Genomic DNA, 18,940 nt, shown 5'->3' on the forward strand with positions numbered 1-18,940 from the left:
AAGGAAGGAAGGAAGGAAGGAAGGAAGGAAGGAAGGAAGGAAGGAAGGAAGGAAGGAAGGAAGGAAGGAAGGAAAGAAAAAAGAATCAAAAAGAAAATTTCATCATATAAAATGCATAAATAGACAGTTTTTTGAAAGTGAGAAGTCAAATTTATTATATAATTTAAAGGAAAATTAAGCAATAGAAATAAAGAATTATAGTTTCATGTACAATCTTTTTTCTTTTCTACTATGTTTATGGAATTACTCATTTAATTGGTTTGGTTCAGAACTTTTTAAATCTTAAAAAAAGATGGTATATGAGCTGTCCTAAAGAGGGATCCTATGGGATGAAAGTAAGTAGGAAATACATTCCAGGGGAGGGGGGAACAGCCAAAGCAAAGACACAGAGATCAGAGATGGAGTACCATATTTAAGGAACAGAGAGGAAGACCAGTTTGGCAGGATTGTTGGGAGTAATGCATAATGAAGTCTGGGAAGATAGGTTAGGATGAGGGTATAAAGGGCTTTCAATGTCAAACAAAGGAATTTTTATTTTTTCCTGGGGCAAAGGGGAGCCACTGGCATTTCCTGGACTGTAGAATGACATGGTCAGATCTGTACCTAAGAAAAATCTGGCATCTGTGTGCAAGGTGGACCACAGACTTGGAGCTAAAAGGGACTTCGGGGGCCAATGAATCCAGCCCCTTTATTGAAGATCTGAGAGACAAAGATGTGCCCAGGATCAGACTGCTAGTATCTGAGGTAGCATAGGAACCAAGCCCAGGGTTTTCCTGACTAGTCTCGGTGCTTGTTTCTACAAGTGGAAAAAAACGTTAGGTAGGGAGAATAATTTAGAAAACTAAGATGGCAGTTGTATGAGTAAAGAAGAGTCCATGGCAAGTGATGGAGATGGAAATAGCAATATCTGGTGAATAGTTATTTTACCTCGGGAGCAAAGAAGAGTGACGCTAGAGGAAAATACTCAGGTTATGATGGTGCCTTCCACAGAAATAGAGAAAGGTAGGGGATGGCAGGTTTGTGGAGAGAATCGGTTTTAATCCAGTGAGTAAGAGATGTCTCCAAGACATCCAACTGGAAATGTTCAAGACAGCTAGTGATGATGGGTTTGAGGCTCTGAAGAAAGATAAGGATTAGATATATAGGTCTCTGAAATCATCTGTAGAGAAAGACATCACTAAGCCCGTGGGATCTGAGGAGGCCACACTGAAAGAAAGGATGTAGAGACAGAAAGGGATGAGGGCTCCCAGGACAGAGCCTTTGGCCAGGCCTACGATTAGGGACCAAGATACAGAGGAGGAGCTAGCAAATGAGACTGAGAAGGCATATTCAGAAAGGCAGAAAGAAGACCAGGAGAAAAGAGTGTCTGAAAACAGGAGGAGACGGCTCATGGTCAGAGGCTGCATGGGCCAAGAAGGCTTAGGAGGGAAAAAAAAGACCACTACACTTGGCAACTATTAGTTTTGGTTGAGCGATGAGTCGTAGAACCAAACTACAAGAAAACAACATCAAAAATCAGCAAAGCTTAGCTCAAAGGAACAATGTTAATTCTTTATTATTAAATTTTAAAACAAATTAAACTATAAAAACGGAAAGAAATCTCTATTTCCAGGCCCAACTATCAGTGAGTGATTTGCATCAATCTGGAGGGCCGTAGCATGGGCAGCTCTGTACAGTAGACAAGAGTGCTAGGCCTGATGTCAGCAAGATTCCATTTTGCCTAGATTAAAATTTGGACTGAGATACTTACTATCTATGTGACCCTGGGCAATCCACTTAACCCTGTTTGCCTCAGTTTTCTTAGCTATGAAATGAAACCACTACAGTATCTTTGCCAAGAAAATCCCAAGTGGGGTCCCAAAGAGTCAGACACAACTGAGTAACAAGAAGACTGCTATGGGAGTTGTTCACTGGGAATTCACTGATAGACCCAAAGAAAAGTGTATCAATTAAAAATAATAATAATTAACCAAATGTTCCCACCTCATCAAACCCAAAATATTACTACAGTGGAATAATATCATAATTACACATACATAACCCATATCAAAATGTAGTCTGTTGTACTGAACATATGATCTTTTCCCTCATTCTGAATTTAATATGGTTTTACTTGACTGAACCTAACAGGCCTTCTACCATCACTTCTCAACTCTTGAGCTTCGTTAAAAATCAGCAAAAGCAAAATCAACTTTCTCTTAGATTCAATCCACATTACTTTAAATTGTTCTTATTAATATCAACAATGGAAAAAAATCAAGTATGTTTTTGTATTCTGAAGCTGTCAAGCACGACTGTTAAACACCAAGGTCTGGCAGCAATCAAGCAATGAGCTTGGCAAATTTTTCAGGTATGGCTTTCTATTATTACCTTTTATGCTGAGGTTTTTTTCCCCCTTAGGAAAGCAAGCAGGATTTGCTGCCGCTTTTGTTACCTAATGAGGGGCAGAGAACTAACAAATACAGTAGAAAATCTTTAGTCAGTTAACGAACTCATAAAAATTCAGGGACAGTGGAGCTTTCTTTTCAAAGAAAAGTTAAATTTCTAAATCAGAACACTTACCAACACTCCATGTCTGAGGGATTATCCCGACTATCGTTAATATTTTTTTCTAGGAAATCCATCCTTCATGGAGGACTCCCACAAACGACACTAAGTACCAGCGACGCCTGCAGACATCTACTGTGGGCTGTGGGCCTCCCGTGCTTTCTCTATAGTCTGTAAATCTGACAAGTATAAGCAAGCAGTTGCTGCGTGGTAAAATATCAGATATTATTTCTATCACTAAGTATCTTAAGAAGCAACAACTGAGTGGTGCTCTACAGAACTGTGCACCGTCCTCTAAAAAAGTTCTCAATATGTACAAGATAGCCGCTTCTTACTCAAGGCACAATTCCTAATATATGTAGGTTTGTCTTAATTTGACTAAAATGGAGTCGGGGAGACACGAGGGAGACACCAAGGATCCACGATTTCACAGGTATAAGTACTCCATCCACTAAAGCAGACCACAAACCCTCAACGGCTTAGTGGGTATTTGATTTTTTTTGGTAACAAAACCTCCTGGTGATGGGGTTCTAGGAACTTAGTTGAAGGCGCACACGCAGGCACACACGCACAAACGCACGCACATACGTACGCACGCACGAATGCCAGCACGAACCACCGCGCACGCGCAGGCACACAGTGAGAAACTTCACCAACACCTCGAGGCGCTTTCTTCTTAAATCCAAGTCATTTATGCGGTCAGTTGAATAGAATACCACAAACCCCAAAATTAGAATACACGCTTACAATGCAATTTGAAGGATTTGACAATGGATCCATGCTACACTGATGTTCATTCACCTCCCAGCAAAAATGCTGGCTTGACCATCACATAACCGTTTGTTTAAATGTTAGGCCCGATATATGATTTGGGTTAAGATTATTCTCTTATAAAAAATGAATAGCCTGTCATCTCCGGGAGGGGGGGTGAAAGAGGGGAGGAAGAGAACGTGAAGCATGTAACCATGAAAAAATATTCTAAATAAATAATTTTTTAAATGAATAATATGGAAATATGTTTTGAATGATAATACAAGTATAGCCCAGTGGAATTGCTTGCCAACTCCAGGAGGAGGGAAGAAAAGAGGGAGACAACATGAATCATGTAACTTTGGAAAACCTATGTGTTAATTTGTTATTAAAATAAAATAAAGAAAAAAAACAAAGAAAATAAATAAATGTTAGAGTCGGAAGCGGAGTATTGCTGTAAGAATAAGGAAAACTGCCCTGCCTTGGACTAATCGGCTGAGCAGGATGAGGAGAATCCCTCTGATAAACTTCTAAGTGCTTTACCACAGAGGCCAAACGCATCCAAAGACCTTGGGTTAGAGGAAAACAACATTTCCTGACTATAAGTATTCTTGAGACGCTGGAACAGATCATGAGGAGCTATGTATAATCTCCTGCTTCTGTCACTATCAGCATGCCTTTGAGCAAGTCACTCTCCTCTGGGCCTCACGTCTACGAAACTAGGGAGTTGGACTGGGAGATATCTGAGGTCCCCTTCTGGCTCAAAAATTCTAAGGCTCTTTGATTGGGGATCTCTTTTCCAAGATGACACTCTAGCTCAGAGAAATTAAAGATGGCGGTGGGAGAGACACAACCCAGAGCCAGCAAATGTGGCCTCAGAGAGATGCCACCAACTTATAAACCAAAGCCTGCCACCCAAGCCTGGGCATTACCACCTCTCTGCTGAATCTCACCTATGATTCCGAGTTGCTCTTTACTATCCCCCCCAATCTCATTGTATATCAGAGATTGCAAATAGCCCGTTAGAGGAGGGTCAATAAACACTGTGATGTAGCTTTGTTTCTCAGGGGTAAATATTTTCAGAGAGGCTTCTAAATGTTAATGGCTGAGGAGGTCAAAGCCCCACAAAAATGAGGAAGATCATATGGCTTTCTCCTCTTCCTGCCTATTAATATATCCTATTGCCAATAGGCAAATACATAGGCAAGTACTGTCAAGCCTCTTTGTAGTTACAGTAATCATGGTTGGGTTTCATGGCATCTCTTCCTCAAGTGTTACTTAGAATCTATTTTTAAATTAAGATTAATTTTGCTTTCAGATTTTGTTTCTAATTCCACAACATCTTGAGAAAGGTGTTATAAAACTAAGATTAAAAATACTACCTCTGACAGGTACCCCAATACAATAATGGTAGAACTATAAATGGGTAAGCAATTTGGAATTTCACTCATGAAATGACTAAATACTCATACCCTTTTGCTGGATATAACCCTGAAGGAAGTCAAAGAAGGAAAAAAATGATCCAATAAATAGGAGAATGTTTGCAACAGCACTTTTTCTTAGTAACAAAAAACTGGAAAAGAGAAATCCGTATTTTGGGAATGTCTCAACAAACTGGGAATTTATGAATATGCTGGAATATTACTGTACCCAAAACAACTATCAACACAGAGAGGACACAGGCAGACTTTAGCAGAACCAGGGAAATAGCAGATACAATGACAATGACAACAAAATAAATGGAAAGAACAAGCCTGTGTTATACTAGCCAAACTTGGCTCCAAAGAAGAGTGTGCTTTCCTTCTTTGCAAAGGCGGGAGAAGGATGAGATACACACCAGAGACAGGCAAACCTTGGCTGATTTGAACATTGATTTTCCTCAACTGCTTCCCCCCAATCCCCTCCCCTTTTTTTTTAATTTTTTGCTAGAAGGGATGGTTCCCTGAATGGGGGAGGGAGGAAGGCCATATACTGAGAATGAAAGTGACATAAAAAACAAAGACAGCAATTGTGTTTTATAAAAGGAACATAGACTCTAGTCTGTACCCACCAGAGAATCTGCAGTCAAAGAGATCTCAAAGGTGCATCAGGATTCTTCTCTGATTTGCTCTATGACCCTTCCATTTCTCTTGGCCATTAATAAAATGAGGAATTTGGGATAGATTTTTTTTTTAAACCCTTACACCTTCCATCTTAGAACCAATACTAAGCACTGATTCCAACTGACCTTAGGGGCCAGGCAATTGGGGGGGGGGGGGTCAAGTGACTTGCTTGGGGTCACACGGTCTGAGGCCAATCTGAACCCAAGATCTCCTGTCTCCAGGCCTCCACCGAGCCACCTAGTTCCCATGTGAAGATCATTTTGGCAGTTTAATATGCAAGTAAATAAATTTGCCTTTAAAATTGAACTTTTTAAGAAAATTAGATTTACAAATTCATAAGTATCAAACTACTGAGAATTTATGATTGTTTTAAATCTAGACTAATAAATAAAGAAGTCTATAGGATCAGTCTTCAGCTCCTCCTCTTCCTCCTTCTAGGAATAGGGAAGACTAAATCTGATATAAGCTTTCCTGAGTTTTAAGAGGAGAAGCCTATAGGAAAGAAAGGATTCAGTAACTTGAAGGAAGTTTTTTCCAGATGTGAAGAGTAGTAATAATACTCTTAAGTGTAAAGATTATTGCTTTCTACAACAATTAAAAATATCACACAAGTTGCTCCTTATACACCAAGCTGGAGTCACCTTACAAAATCAGAACTGGGGCCAAAAATCTTCAAATTCAACCAACTCATTTTTATAGAAAAGAAAACTGAGAGACCCAAGTGACAGATCAAACCTTGGTCTTTCTAATTCTCAATCCAATACTTTTTTTCACTAACAAGGTAGATTTATCACTTCAAACTTTCTACTTGAGGCCTCAGGATTTCCAGACACAACAAAGATGGGCACAAGTTTTCATCACCCTTATATAATAATTGAACCTAAAAGCAATTATAGGGTCAACTTTTGTCAAGAGTGGGTTAAAAAAAGTTTGATCATTGAAACAGATACAGTACACAACATACAATCATAAAAACAGTAGTATGGGAAAAGGATTCACAGCTGACAAAAACTGCTAGAAAAATTGGACAGCAGATTGGGAGAAAATGGGTTTAGACTAACATCTCCAACCATACACCAAAATAAGCTCCAAATGGATACATGTTTTCAATATTAAAAAAAATCACATCATAAACAAATTAGAGCAAAGAAGAAATTATTTTTCAGACCTAGGGGAAGAATTAACAAATAAGTGAAAGGGAAGATCATAAAAAATAAAAATGGACAATTTGCTTATATATCATTTAGAAATTTCTGCACAAACAAATCTAATGCAGTAAAAACTAGACAGGAAACATATAACTAGAAAATATCTTTTCAATAAGTCCCTCTGTTAAAGGTTTCACTTCCAACAAATATAACAAACTGATTCTAACCTTTACATTTAAGAGCCATTTCTCAATATATTCATGGTCAAAGGAAAAGAAGAGGCAATTTTCAAAGGAAGAAATCTAAGTTATCAACAACCATATGAAAAAATACTCTAAATTACTAATTAGAGAAATATAAATTAAAGCAAATTACAGATTCTCTCTCATACCTAACAAAATGACAAAAGAGGAATATAACAAATGTGAGAGGAAAAGAAGTGTGCTAGTACACTGGTGGTAGAGTTGTGAATCATTCTAGCTATTCCCAAAAGCAATTTGGGCTAAAGGTCAGAAAGTTACCAAATTGAACATATCCTTTGACTGAGCTATACTACTAGGTCTCTACCCAAAAAAAAAAAAAAATTCAAAGAAAGAGGAGGGGAAATCTACATGTAAAAAAATATTGAGAGTAACTCTTTTTGCAGGAGTCCAAAACTAGAAACTAAGAATTTGTCCTTCTATTGGATAATGACTAAACAAATTGTGGTATAAGAATATAATGGAATATTTTTGTGCTTTAAGATAGAATGAAATAGGCATTTTCAGAGAAAGCTGGACCCGATAAATTAACACGGAACAAGGTGAACAGAACTAGAAGAACAACTCATGTGATAACAGTATCATCAAGGAAAACAACTATGAAAGCCTTTTAACTCTGCTAAATCATGAGTCTAAAAGGAATGAAGATGAAACATGACACTCATCTCTTGACTTAAATGCAAAAAGAGATACACATTTTCAGACAGAGCTAATGTGGGAGTCTTTTTTGCTGGAATATATAAATACAAATTGAGGGTAGCACAGCGGATAGTTCTGGACTTAAGAGTCAGGAAGATCTGAATTCAAATCCAGTCTTGGTCACTCACTAGTTATATGATCCTAAGCCAGTGACTTAACCTGTCTGACTCAGTTTCCTCAACTATAAAATAGGGATAATAATAGCACCTATTTCCCAGGATTGTCACTAAGATTGAGATCAAATTTGTAAATCACTTAGTACAGGGCATGGTACATCATAAGCATGATATAAATACTAAATTATTATTTACTTAATGGAAGAGAAGGTTACTGGATGGGAAATTGATTTCCCATCAAATGATTTCAAAAACATTTGTAGCTTGAAAAATAATAAAGAAAATTAAAGAATAAAATGGAGTCTGCATTTTTTAAAAATTGTCAGCAATGGATTAATATTTCTTTGGAATTTTTTCCATTTTACCTTCTAATTTTGCCTAGCTTAAATTCTTACTAAAATGAATCTGCATTCTACCTGAACACAGTAGCCTATGTTAAGTTAAGAGAGGATGAGTCAGGACTATGCCAAAGACAAAAAGAAGACAACTTTCCATTCAACAAACACTCATTAAGAATCTACTGTGTATGGAAAAATACTTTTTTAAAAAATAAAATTAAAATTATATTTAAAATATATATATAGCCCAGTGGAACTGCTTATTAGCTCCAGGAACAGGGAGGGAAAAGGGGAGGGAGAGAACATGAATCATATAACCATGAAAAATATTTAAAAAAAAATAAAATATAATATAAAGAATCTACTTTGTACAATGTGCCACACTAGACAGGCGCTTAAGATATAAGGGTGAAAGAAAACAACACATTCCTTGCTCCTCTCAAGAAAGTTACACTCAATTTCGGGAATAGAAAGAAGGGATAATTCTTTGGTCAGGGGGTTCGCCCATTGGTGTTGCTGATTCTTCCTTTTAAGTTGTGGAAATCTGAGAAGAAAGTAAACCAGGCTAAAATCAAGCAAAAACAAGTTAGTCAAATCACACTTTGAACCAAGATGGCTGATACCACACACGAATAAAAATACAAGTTCCAATGAGATGAGTAGAAAAGATCCCTGGCTCTGAAGGTCCGGAACTAGGAGCTGAGAGATCCTTCAGTGTCCACTTTCATCTGGCAGATGACAAAACTGAGGCTGGGGGGAAAGGAATGATTTTGCCACAGTCCTACAGGCAAGTCGCCGCCAGAGATGGGATCGGAACCAGTTCTTCTGACTCCAGAGAAAGTCCTGTGGGGAGGCCAAATCAAGAGTCCTGAGAGAGGAGGAAGAAAGCGTTCACCTAAGCGGGAACTCAGGAGCTTTCATGGAGAAAGTGACACCTGAGCTGAGCCTGGCAGGAAAGAAAAGATTTCATCAAGCTGAAAAGTGAAAGAATCCCTTCCAGCCTCAGGGAGTGGCATGCACAAATAGACAGAGGTCAAGATGAGATCAGGAAACAGCTGGACTTATGATTCAGATGAATATAAAATATGTGGAGGAGTCGAGTATGAAATAAGGCCATAAAGGTAAAATAGAGCCCAGATCTCTGGGAGGGCTCTGAATGTCAAAGGAAGGAGTTTATTTACATTCAGACAAAAGACAATGTGATCCATGGAAGGCTTTTTGAACAAAAGGAGTTCCTTGACAAAAACTTGTCAGGAAGATCATTTTGTATTAAATTTAGGTTGTGCCTAATTAGTCATGAGTGGATCATAGAGGAAAATCCCATTTTCACAAAACAGGTCAGGGTAACTAACCAGGGCATTCTGAAAAAAAGCTTATCAATTTACAATAAGAACACAGTTAAAAAAGACAGGAAGAAGCCAGAAGATGCATACAATTTTTTTTCTGAAAGAAATCTGATCACCTAGAAAGAGGGGGGAAAAACACCTGTCACAACAGGCAAGGAAAGGAAAGCCATGGAACCACACCCAAAGGGGAAACTGGTAGGTAAAGATCAGAGTCTTTGGGAAGGTCAGCTTGACAAAAGTCCAAGTGTTCTGACTTTTAGTAACTGACCAGTCGCATTCTTTCAACCTGAAAATATCATTATCTGTCTTACTCTTTTTTATTTTTCCTGTTTTTTTTACTCTTTTCATCAGTGATCTTCCTCATGAGGAACATCCTCACCAATGCATCTCTGCTACCTGGGTGATAATCCCACTTATAACTCAAAGAGTCCCCTATCAGCAGCTCCCTTAGTTACCTACCTCTAGGACACCCCGCCAGATGCTCTGATTTCATCCTCCTGGTACCACTAAAACCATCTGAGCATCCTTTACATTCTCACTGTCTCTTGTGCCGAGACCAGGAGCTTTTCCTACAAGATCTACTTAATTCTTCTCTTCAATATATGCAAACCAGAAACTAATTTTAGAAAGACTTATAATAGCTATGAGAAAAAATTTAAATATATTTCCACACACACACCTCCCCATTACAAAATTTTATGGAATAGTCTTATTAATGGTAATGATTATCAAAAATTGAGCAGAGGGGACTCCTTTCTCATGTGGGCACAAATGTCCAGTTTACAAGGTTAAAAATCTACCCATCCCCAGAAAAAGTCATATATTGTATTGGTCACCTTTGTTCAAAAGAAATTATTTGACCCAACTGTTTTGTCTGATCTAATCTGGTTTCTTTTCTCCTCAGTACTCCACAGCTTACAAGAAGAGCCACCAACACCAATGGGTGAACAAGCCCAAAAAAGAATTTTCCAGGATGCTAACAAATTTCATTGAGTCTACATTCATATCATTTCCTCTGAAGAACACAGAAAGGATCTCTCTCTGTCTCTCAATATCTGTCAGATCATTAGATACAATCACGTATTCCCCTTATATAGTATGGATTTGACTGGACTCAGATCCTCCTCAGAAGGTCTACTCCTTCCAACACTTCACGATCATCTCTCCCTACAGGTTCTTACTATATCGGTGTAGAGTTCTCCAATACTCTGTCCTCACTGCTCAAACCCCACTACTGCCAACCATTTATAAATAACCTCCTCAGGATGGCAAGGAGACAACTTCCAGACACCATTTCTAGCCACATCCTTTGCTGAAGAACCTCCAAGTCCATCCGTTCCCCACCTCCCCCATTGAACTTGATCAAAGCACTGCTGCCAACAAATGCAGAGGAAAGAAAGCAGTGCTACCTCCCTACAGGGTCCGAGGACCTGGCCCCTATCAAGATAGCCCAAATCTCCTCTGGCAGCTCTCCTGCTTCCTCTGGGTCAGACACTATGATCTCCAGCCAATCTACACAGCCATTGCCAAAATGTCTGAGGTGTGGCTTTCCATCTCCATGATCCCAATTCCTCTCATTGCTACCAGGATTTTTGCTCTTAGGCTCACCATTCTCCCTTGGCTATAGGAAATGACAATATCTTGAGAGGTCAAAAGCCTCCTCCCCTTCTTCCTCCTCCTCCTCCATTCATCTGTTACCAGCTGCTGCTGCCTGGTTTCAACTCCCATGTCATCTTCATCATGGCCTGCCCAGGAGAAACTCATACCAGGTAAACCCATCACCAGGAAAACTTCACTGAAAGCTACTCACACCTCACCAATACCCTCTGTTGCTTCTGCCTCTCTAATTGCAGGGTTGAGATGCAGAGCAAAAACTCCTGTAGACTTTATTCATAGAAGGCTCAAATCCCCAGTCTTTTCTCTTCCTGTGCCACCAGCTACTGGGCTTGGTTTCGGCTCCATTATCATTTTTGTCACACCCCTGTGCCAGGTACCCTTTGGCATTCCTCAACCCCCCATTCAGCTTCCTTTTGTATACTGTCTTCCTCCATTAGTTGTAAACTCCTTGAGGGGAGGGATTGTTTATCTTTTCTTCTTTGCATCCCTAGCAGGTACTTTAATAAGTGTTTATCTGCCAGTACCTAGTAAGTGCTTAGTAAATGTTTATCCTAATCCTCTCTCTTCCTTTGGCTTCTATGACAGTTTCCTGGTTTTCATCTCTCCAGCTCCTCCCACCCATTAAATGGAGGTAACTCCCAAGGTTCTTCTTAAGTTTTCTCCTGTTCTCATTCTCTGCCATTCCCTGGATGAATTCTTCAGCTCTCCAGGCTTGGATTCAGCCTCTTGAACGACGAGGCATCAGTGCCAACTGCCAAACAGGCATCTTGACCTGGAGGTCCTATAGGTATCGAACACGCAGCCTTTTCTAAAAGGTAACTTGTTTTCTTAACCCTCATCCCTTGTCCAAAATCCCCTATTTTTATCGAGGGCCCCATCATCCTTCCAGGTTCTATCCTCAGTCATCCTGACTGTTAACTCTTCCTTGCCAAGTCTTGTCTAGCCTATGGAGATAGCTCTCCATTCATGCAGCCGCAACTCTCATCCACAGTAAGGATGTATCACTGTATCCAGCCTCTTCCCCTTTCACGTTCATCCTCTGCACAGCTGCCAAATTAAAATTTCTAGGACACGGGTGGGACTCAGAAATCTTGCATGGCTTCTTGGACCTAGTATAAACTCCTCAGATTGATATTTAAAACCTTCAGCACTCTAGCCCCCTCCATCCATCCGGATTTATTTCCTATTACTCTTCTTTACACATTCTAGGTTCTAGTTAAACTAGACAATTAGTTATTCCTCCAATTCAACAATCTCATAATCCAGTTTCTATGTTCCTAACCCACAGCTTCATCTGTGTGTCTTGGAAGTCCTTGGCTTCCTTTGGGGATCAGCACAGGTTCTTCTTCTGACAGGGATGCCTTTCCTTGTTGGTGCTCTCTTCCTTGGGAAGTTTACTGTCTATATTCATGTATCCTCCTTCTTCCAAGTAGAACACAAGCCCCTTAGGGGCAGAGACTACATCAATTTTTATCTCTGTCTTCAGTGCACAAATTAAAAAGATTTAGGCTTATCACTCATCTTAATGATTCTCAAGTGTCTTTTAGTCACTTGAACTGTAGCTATCTATATGGGACAAGGTGGGAGGAAGGGGGGGAGAGGGGGTAGCAAGTCCCCTAAATAGTAAATCCAGTATTCCAGAGGTAACCTGACCATAGGATTTCCAAAATATAAACTATTTTCAGTTAAGAAATCCAAGATATAGTAGCAGATAACTCAATAGTGTTTCCAAATAAAATCAAAATCTCAGTTAAACTGATGAGCAGCAAAAATATAATTTGGCTCTAAAAACTAAAACTACTAAAACCCAAAAATTATCTATCGAGTTCTTTATGACTATGATGTTAATGAGAAAATGTAGTCCTTTAAAAAAAAAGTATCAAAATTGTCTTTGCCACATATCACAGATGATTTTATTCAACTATGAAAACTGTATGTCACATCATCAGAATCTCATATTTAAAAGCCACAATCAAAAATACTTCTACATCAATGTCCCCAAGCAAATCTGAGATCACAACAGAATTTCAAGAATTAGTAACATTTTAAGAGCTATTACCAAAATTAGACCTCTTTGGGTTGAAAGAGACTTTATGGGTCATTTTACTACACCCTCCCAACCAATGATGGAATATCTTCTAACAAATAAACATCCAGCTTCTTCTTGACCACTTTCAGTAATGGAGAACTCATTACTACTTTGCAAGGAAATCCAATCTGTTTGGCTAGCTCTAAAATTTAGAAAAGTCTTCCTTATACTGAATCAAAATCCAGTTCCCGATTCAGCCCTTTGAAGAAAAAGCAAATAATTCTCCTTCATTATATAAGTCATTAACTACTCCATAAGCAGTGGGGAAAAAAGCATAATTTCAAACAAGTTTTAAAGTATTAAGTGACAACAAAATATAAATGAAAATAAATTCCAAAAGTGAATGGTAAATTTAGGGAAGGTGGTGCTACAAAACACATACCTCATGTTTTCAGTAACCACTAATTCTCAGCTTTTTAATGTTTTGAGAAACCTTCAAGTTTCAAATTTCACTGGGTGGCTTCAAACACATTCGAATTTAATTCCAAATCGGTCTGTGATGAAGTCAAATAATATATGAAAAGTGCTATATAAATGTTAGCCATTATTATTACAACCAAAACAAATAAACTTCATGAATCCGTAAAGTTACTGAGTAAAAAGATTTCTTCAATATTTAAACCTGGAAGGCCTAAAGTTACTCTGCTTTTAATCTTATGTTTAAAGGCACTTAGGAGAAGAAATATTTGAAAAGGAATTACTGCCCAAGTATTTATTCATGAATTCATTTCAGGAAAAGAATGAAAGGCAATATCAAGGTGACTGCTTATTTCTTTAGCAACACATCTTAGTACCTAGGCCAGGAGGATGATACTCGATACACTCTTTGTGGCTGTCTACACAGAGACATTTAAAAAAAAAAAAACACATTTGTTAGTCCTCTCTTTGTCCTGCCCCTGGGTGGTTGTCATATCATCCTCTAAAAATTTCAGCTTGATACTAGGGTGACTGTGCTGCCATGCCACTCTCAAATAATGCCTTAAATTCCACTGGAGGTTTTCTTATAGTCACACAGGATACCAAACTGTCCTCACAGCAACAGCTTTCACAATTTGGGGGTAGGAAGAGAGAACCCAGAATGGCAGCACCTGACACAGGCCGCGGCCATTGCCTAACTTCCTTACCTCCCAGACAGAAGCGTCACGGAGGGAAGGGAGGATAGAACATGCTTTCGTGCCAGATTGCTGGGCACAATCACAAACGCCACAAGGCATGCAGGGAGCGCTTCCTTGCCCTCGTATTTAAGCTCCTTTGCATTCACCATTTCAAAAGTTCAAGAGCGCAATCCTCCGGACACTCTGGAATCCATTAGTAGAAGGGAGGAAATAGATGCCTGGGCGCTAAAAGGCCGGCAGATTCTAATCGGCTTCCAACTGTAGTTACAATAGCATTTCTCCATCTGCCCTGGGCAGGATGAGACTTACTTCTTTTTTTTTTTTTTTTTTTTAACCGTACCTTCCATCTTAGAGTCAACACTAAGCGGTAAGGGTCAGGCAATGGGGGTTAGGGGACGTGCCCAGGGTTAGGGGACGTGCTAGGAAGTGTCTGAGGCCAGATTTGAAACCAGGACCTCCTGTCTCTGGACCCAGAGCTGCCCAGTCTCCCTGGAGGCTTTTCTTTTTTGAAATCTCCTTGGCACCTAGACATCTTTCTTCATGGCAAATGCCTATAGGGTTTTCTGAACATGTTAAATGGTTAACTCTAACGGGATTCTTTATTATCTAAAAAAAAAAAATGTTTTAAAAGTCATTTCAGTCCTTAAGAGTGATCCACTGCATCTGACGTCACAGTAAACAGCATAAATGAAATTAAGACATGTATAGTTCAGATACGTAAGTTTTCTATAGAGAAGTCTAATTTAACTGATTTATAAAATGCTAGTGAGCTTACAGACAAGAGACCTGAATTCAGATACTGACTTGGATTCTCACCAGCCTGGACTAACCACCAACCCTGTGCCTGCCTCAGTATATCCTCTTCTGTAAAGTGAGGGGTTGGGACTGGATGGCCGCTGAGGTCCCTTTTGGTTCTAAATCTCCTTCTGGGATCCTTCTGACTGCTAAATGCAGGTGCTTCAAGGTTCTGTCCTTGGGACTCCCCTCTTAGTGCCTATATACTTTTTTCACTTGGAGAGCTCGTGCTATCTCAAGCAACAGTTACCATTTCTACCCCTAGAATGCCCAAATATATCTTTAATATTATCTCCCATTCTCCTGAGCTCTAGACTTTCCCCCCCTTTTTTTATTTACATTAAGATTTCTAGGTAGCTCCCTCTCCTTCCCCTCCCCACAACTAGAAAAAGCTTCATTTGACAAAGATATATTTATAAATAAAACTCTGCCATGTTTATTTCTACTTATCAGCTCTTTCTCCGGAGGCGAATAAACACAAGTCATTCTTCAAACACTATTTCTGTTGTTACATATAATGTTCTCTTGGTTCTGCTCACTTCACTCTGGAATTTCATGCAGGTCTTTCCATGTTTTGTTCTGTTTTTCCATTAACCCGTATGTCATTCCCAGTAGCCTGCTGGGCATCTTTACCTGGCTGTCCCATTAGCATCTCCAAGTCATTTTTCTGAGAACTGAACTTGTCATCCTCCTCCTCCCAAATCCTGTTCTTACCTCCTTCCCCATTTCTATTATTCATGGATGAACTATTTATGGAAAATTAACTCTTACTTCTCCCTGGAGCTGGAATACTACATCGAATCCTATTGCCTGCATCCTTCCCTTCTTCTGAATTCAAACTCCCATGACCTTTATTTCTCCTCAGCTATTCTAAATAGCCTCTTTCTAGACCTTCCTGCCTCCAATCTCTCTCCTCCACTCAGCCATCCCACCCATGGCAGCTAGATGAAGCTTTCTAAAGCACTGCTTTGGTGTTGCTCCCTGATGCCCACTGAAAAAAACTAAATTCCTTAGGGTGGCATTCAAGCAATCTGATGCTCTGATCTCAACTCCTCCTTCCCAGCCTTCTCTCTCTGCTATACTCCAGGCAACAGAACTGTTTGCTCTTCTCTAGATCCATCTCATGCTATCTCTGTCTGCCATGATTTTCTTTGCACTCTCTCCTACCCCTGAAATGTCCTTCCCCATCGACATCCACCTACCTCCAATAATAAAAAATAAGAATGATATTAAGCAATAATTATTTGTATATATATTATCTCCCTTACTAGAATGTAAACTTCTTGAGGACAGGACCATATCATATTTGTCACTCTATCCCTTGCAGGGCTTCCTCTCTAGTACCTTACCTATACCAGGTAGATAAGGTGCTCCATCTTTATTATGTCAATGCACCAGTAAAAACTTCCTCTAGTACAATTATTTTTTTCTTAAATTTTTAAAGCATTTGATGGTGGCAAAATGGATCTAAGCAAAAGGGAGAAGAATGTGGCAAGTCTAGAACACGATCCTAAATTAATAAACTACTATTCATCATTCTGCTGTGGTACTAAATGAAATAAATTACACTGTATCTACAGCCTGAAAAAAAACTATTTTTTATTGATAGGACCCTGAAGATAGTTTTTTTATACTTATCTGGAAGACATGAATTATACAAAGAAAAACTGTTTTCCTTCTATGGAGGCAGCTTTAAAAATAAAGATGGCTGAAGAGGGCTAGTGTCATCACTTAAACTAAGATATTCACCTTCTCAACTGGATGAGATAAGTTAGAATTCCTTCATGGGAATGTCTACTTTGTTCACAGGAATCACAGGATTTAGAGTTGAAAGCCACTAAAGAGGTCAATTAGTCTGCCATGCTCATTTTCTAAGTGAGAGACGTCAAGACCCCAAAATATAAAAATGGCTCAAGGACACACAAGTAAGCAATGGACAGAGTTTTCTGACTCAGCATCCAAGGCTTTCTGATCCACAGTCGAGCCTCAGATATAAGAGAGCTGGGCCCTGCCAAAACTGATGCACCTCCTCGGGACCTAAGATAGCAACTGGATAAAGAGAAGCTTTAACATTTTACGGTTAAATATAATTTAAAAACAGAGATGATGAATTATAGGAAACGGGACAAGTGATAATGGGGCAGGGAGCTTTCAGGTAAAGATGGCTTTGACCAAGAGCCTTCTGCCAACCAAAATTCCCGATGACTTACAACATGAAGTTGTTGGTTCAGTCTGGTTTACAACTGGCATCCTTAAAGGACTGTATCAAGAATAAGAAGCATGTCTCCTCCAAGAGTAATAAATCAGCTAATATATATCTAGATCGTGTCGATCCCTTTTGTATCCAGTATATGTCTCATCCCATCTCGTGCGTAAGTTTCTCAAGGCCGGGGAGATGGGTATCTTTCAACATCCCACAATGCTCAAGTATAATTCTGTGTACCCTGGAGGTAATCAAATTTTCTTTATTAAAGTACTTTTAATAAATCAAAATGCTGGGGAGAATGAACAACTCTGCAAAAGACTATCACTATTTTCCATATTTTTTTACTCTTGTTAATTTGAAAAGAAAACTTATCTGACAATACTTCTAAAAATGCAGAGGCACACATCCATATTTTATATTTATATGTAGTAAATATATATGTATATATGTGCATATTTATTTATTTGTTTGTTTGTTTATTTTGGCTGTGTTCCCATGAATCATATAACCATGGGAAAATATTCTAAAAGAATTAATTTTTTTAAAAACTGTGTTCTAACTGTATAAAGTCTTTGCTGGATACCAAGTATAATGCCATGGACTAAATTACTATTTAATAAAAGTATTCATTTATGATGATATCAAGTAATCAATGAAATAGCCATGTTTAGGGTTGAAAATATAAAGCCTTCTTTTGTGTGGTACAGGGCAGGGTACCTATTCTGGAGTCAGAGGACATTAGTTGAAATGCTGCCTCTAATGTGTACTACCTGTGTGACCTTGGTCAAATCACTTAAGGTCTGTGGGCCTCAGTTACTTCATCTATAAAATGGGAAAGCTGAATTAGAATACCATTGAGATCCCTTCCCACTAGATCTCTACAGCCCTTTGATTTGATCCCAAGTAGTAGGAGGATAGAAAAACAATGAACAAAAAGATGATAAACAGGGAATCAAGATAAACATCTGGCATCTTTCCTTCCTAAAAACAAAATTCAATCAATGAAATGCCTTTTATTTGGTGGGGCTGATTAGGTGAAGAGAAGAGAATAGAAATAGAGGCTGGTTCTTTAATCAAGGGAACTCCTGAATAAGGAACCTCCCTTGTCCAATGCAGGTTGGAATATTCTTGGAAACTAAGTCATAAAGAGGTACTAGAAACCCTAAAAGGTGGCATGGCTTATCCAAGGCCACCCAGACTGTCCATATCAGTGGCAAGATTCAAACCTAAGTATTCATGGCTCCAAGGCCAGTTCTCTAACAGATTCACCCCTCAAGAGGGAAAAATAAGGTAACAAAAACAAGAATATAACACTTTATACTATAGAAAAATGAGGTATCTTGGTAAGGGGCTGTTGATGAAGTTGGAAGTCAGTAAAACTTGGCTACACCATTCCAAGTTCAGTTCCTACTAGCTGTGTGACCTTGTTAACCTCTCTGAGATTGTTTACATATTTGCAAAATAGGGATTATATCAGTAGGGCCTCTAAGGATTTCAATGAAGATCAAACCTTAAAAATTCTATCTTACTAGCATAATTATTATTGATAGAAACATTTAGTTTACTAGATTCTGTAACAAACTCATTAAACAGTCTTTTCCAAAAATTTTCAATGATTTTTACCCTTGATATAAATCTAAGTTGTCAGCCATCAAAGTTACCTGTCTCTTGCCACACAGAAAGAATCCCAATTAAAAGATTTAATATGACCTGAAAATCTTAAGTCATAAAGTCAAAATAATGATATTTAATAAGCACAAATGCAGAAACATGCCTCACAATACTCTATGAGCATTGTCAAGATCCCCATGA

At 38.8% G+C, this 18,940-nt stretch overlaps 1 protein-coding gene across 2 annotated transcripts in view; it reads right to left on the reverse strand.

Moving 5' to 3' along the window:
• Positions 1-18,940, reverse strand: part of TFDP1 (transcription factor Dp-1) — a 118,736-nt gene that overhangs the window by 99,539 nt on the left and 257 nt on the right. The window lies entirely within an intron of this gene.

Source organism: Gracilinanus agilis, chromosome 3 (assembly GCF_016433145.1).
Source record: "Gracilinanus agilis isolate LMUSP501 chromosome 3, AgileGrace, whole genome shotgun sequence".
NCBI lineage: Eukaryota > Metazoa > Chordata > Mammalia > Didelphimorphia > Didelphidae > Gracilinanus > Gracilinanus agilis.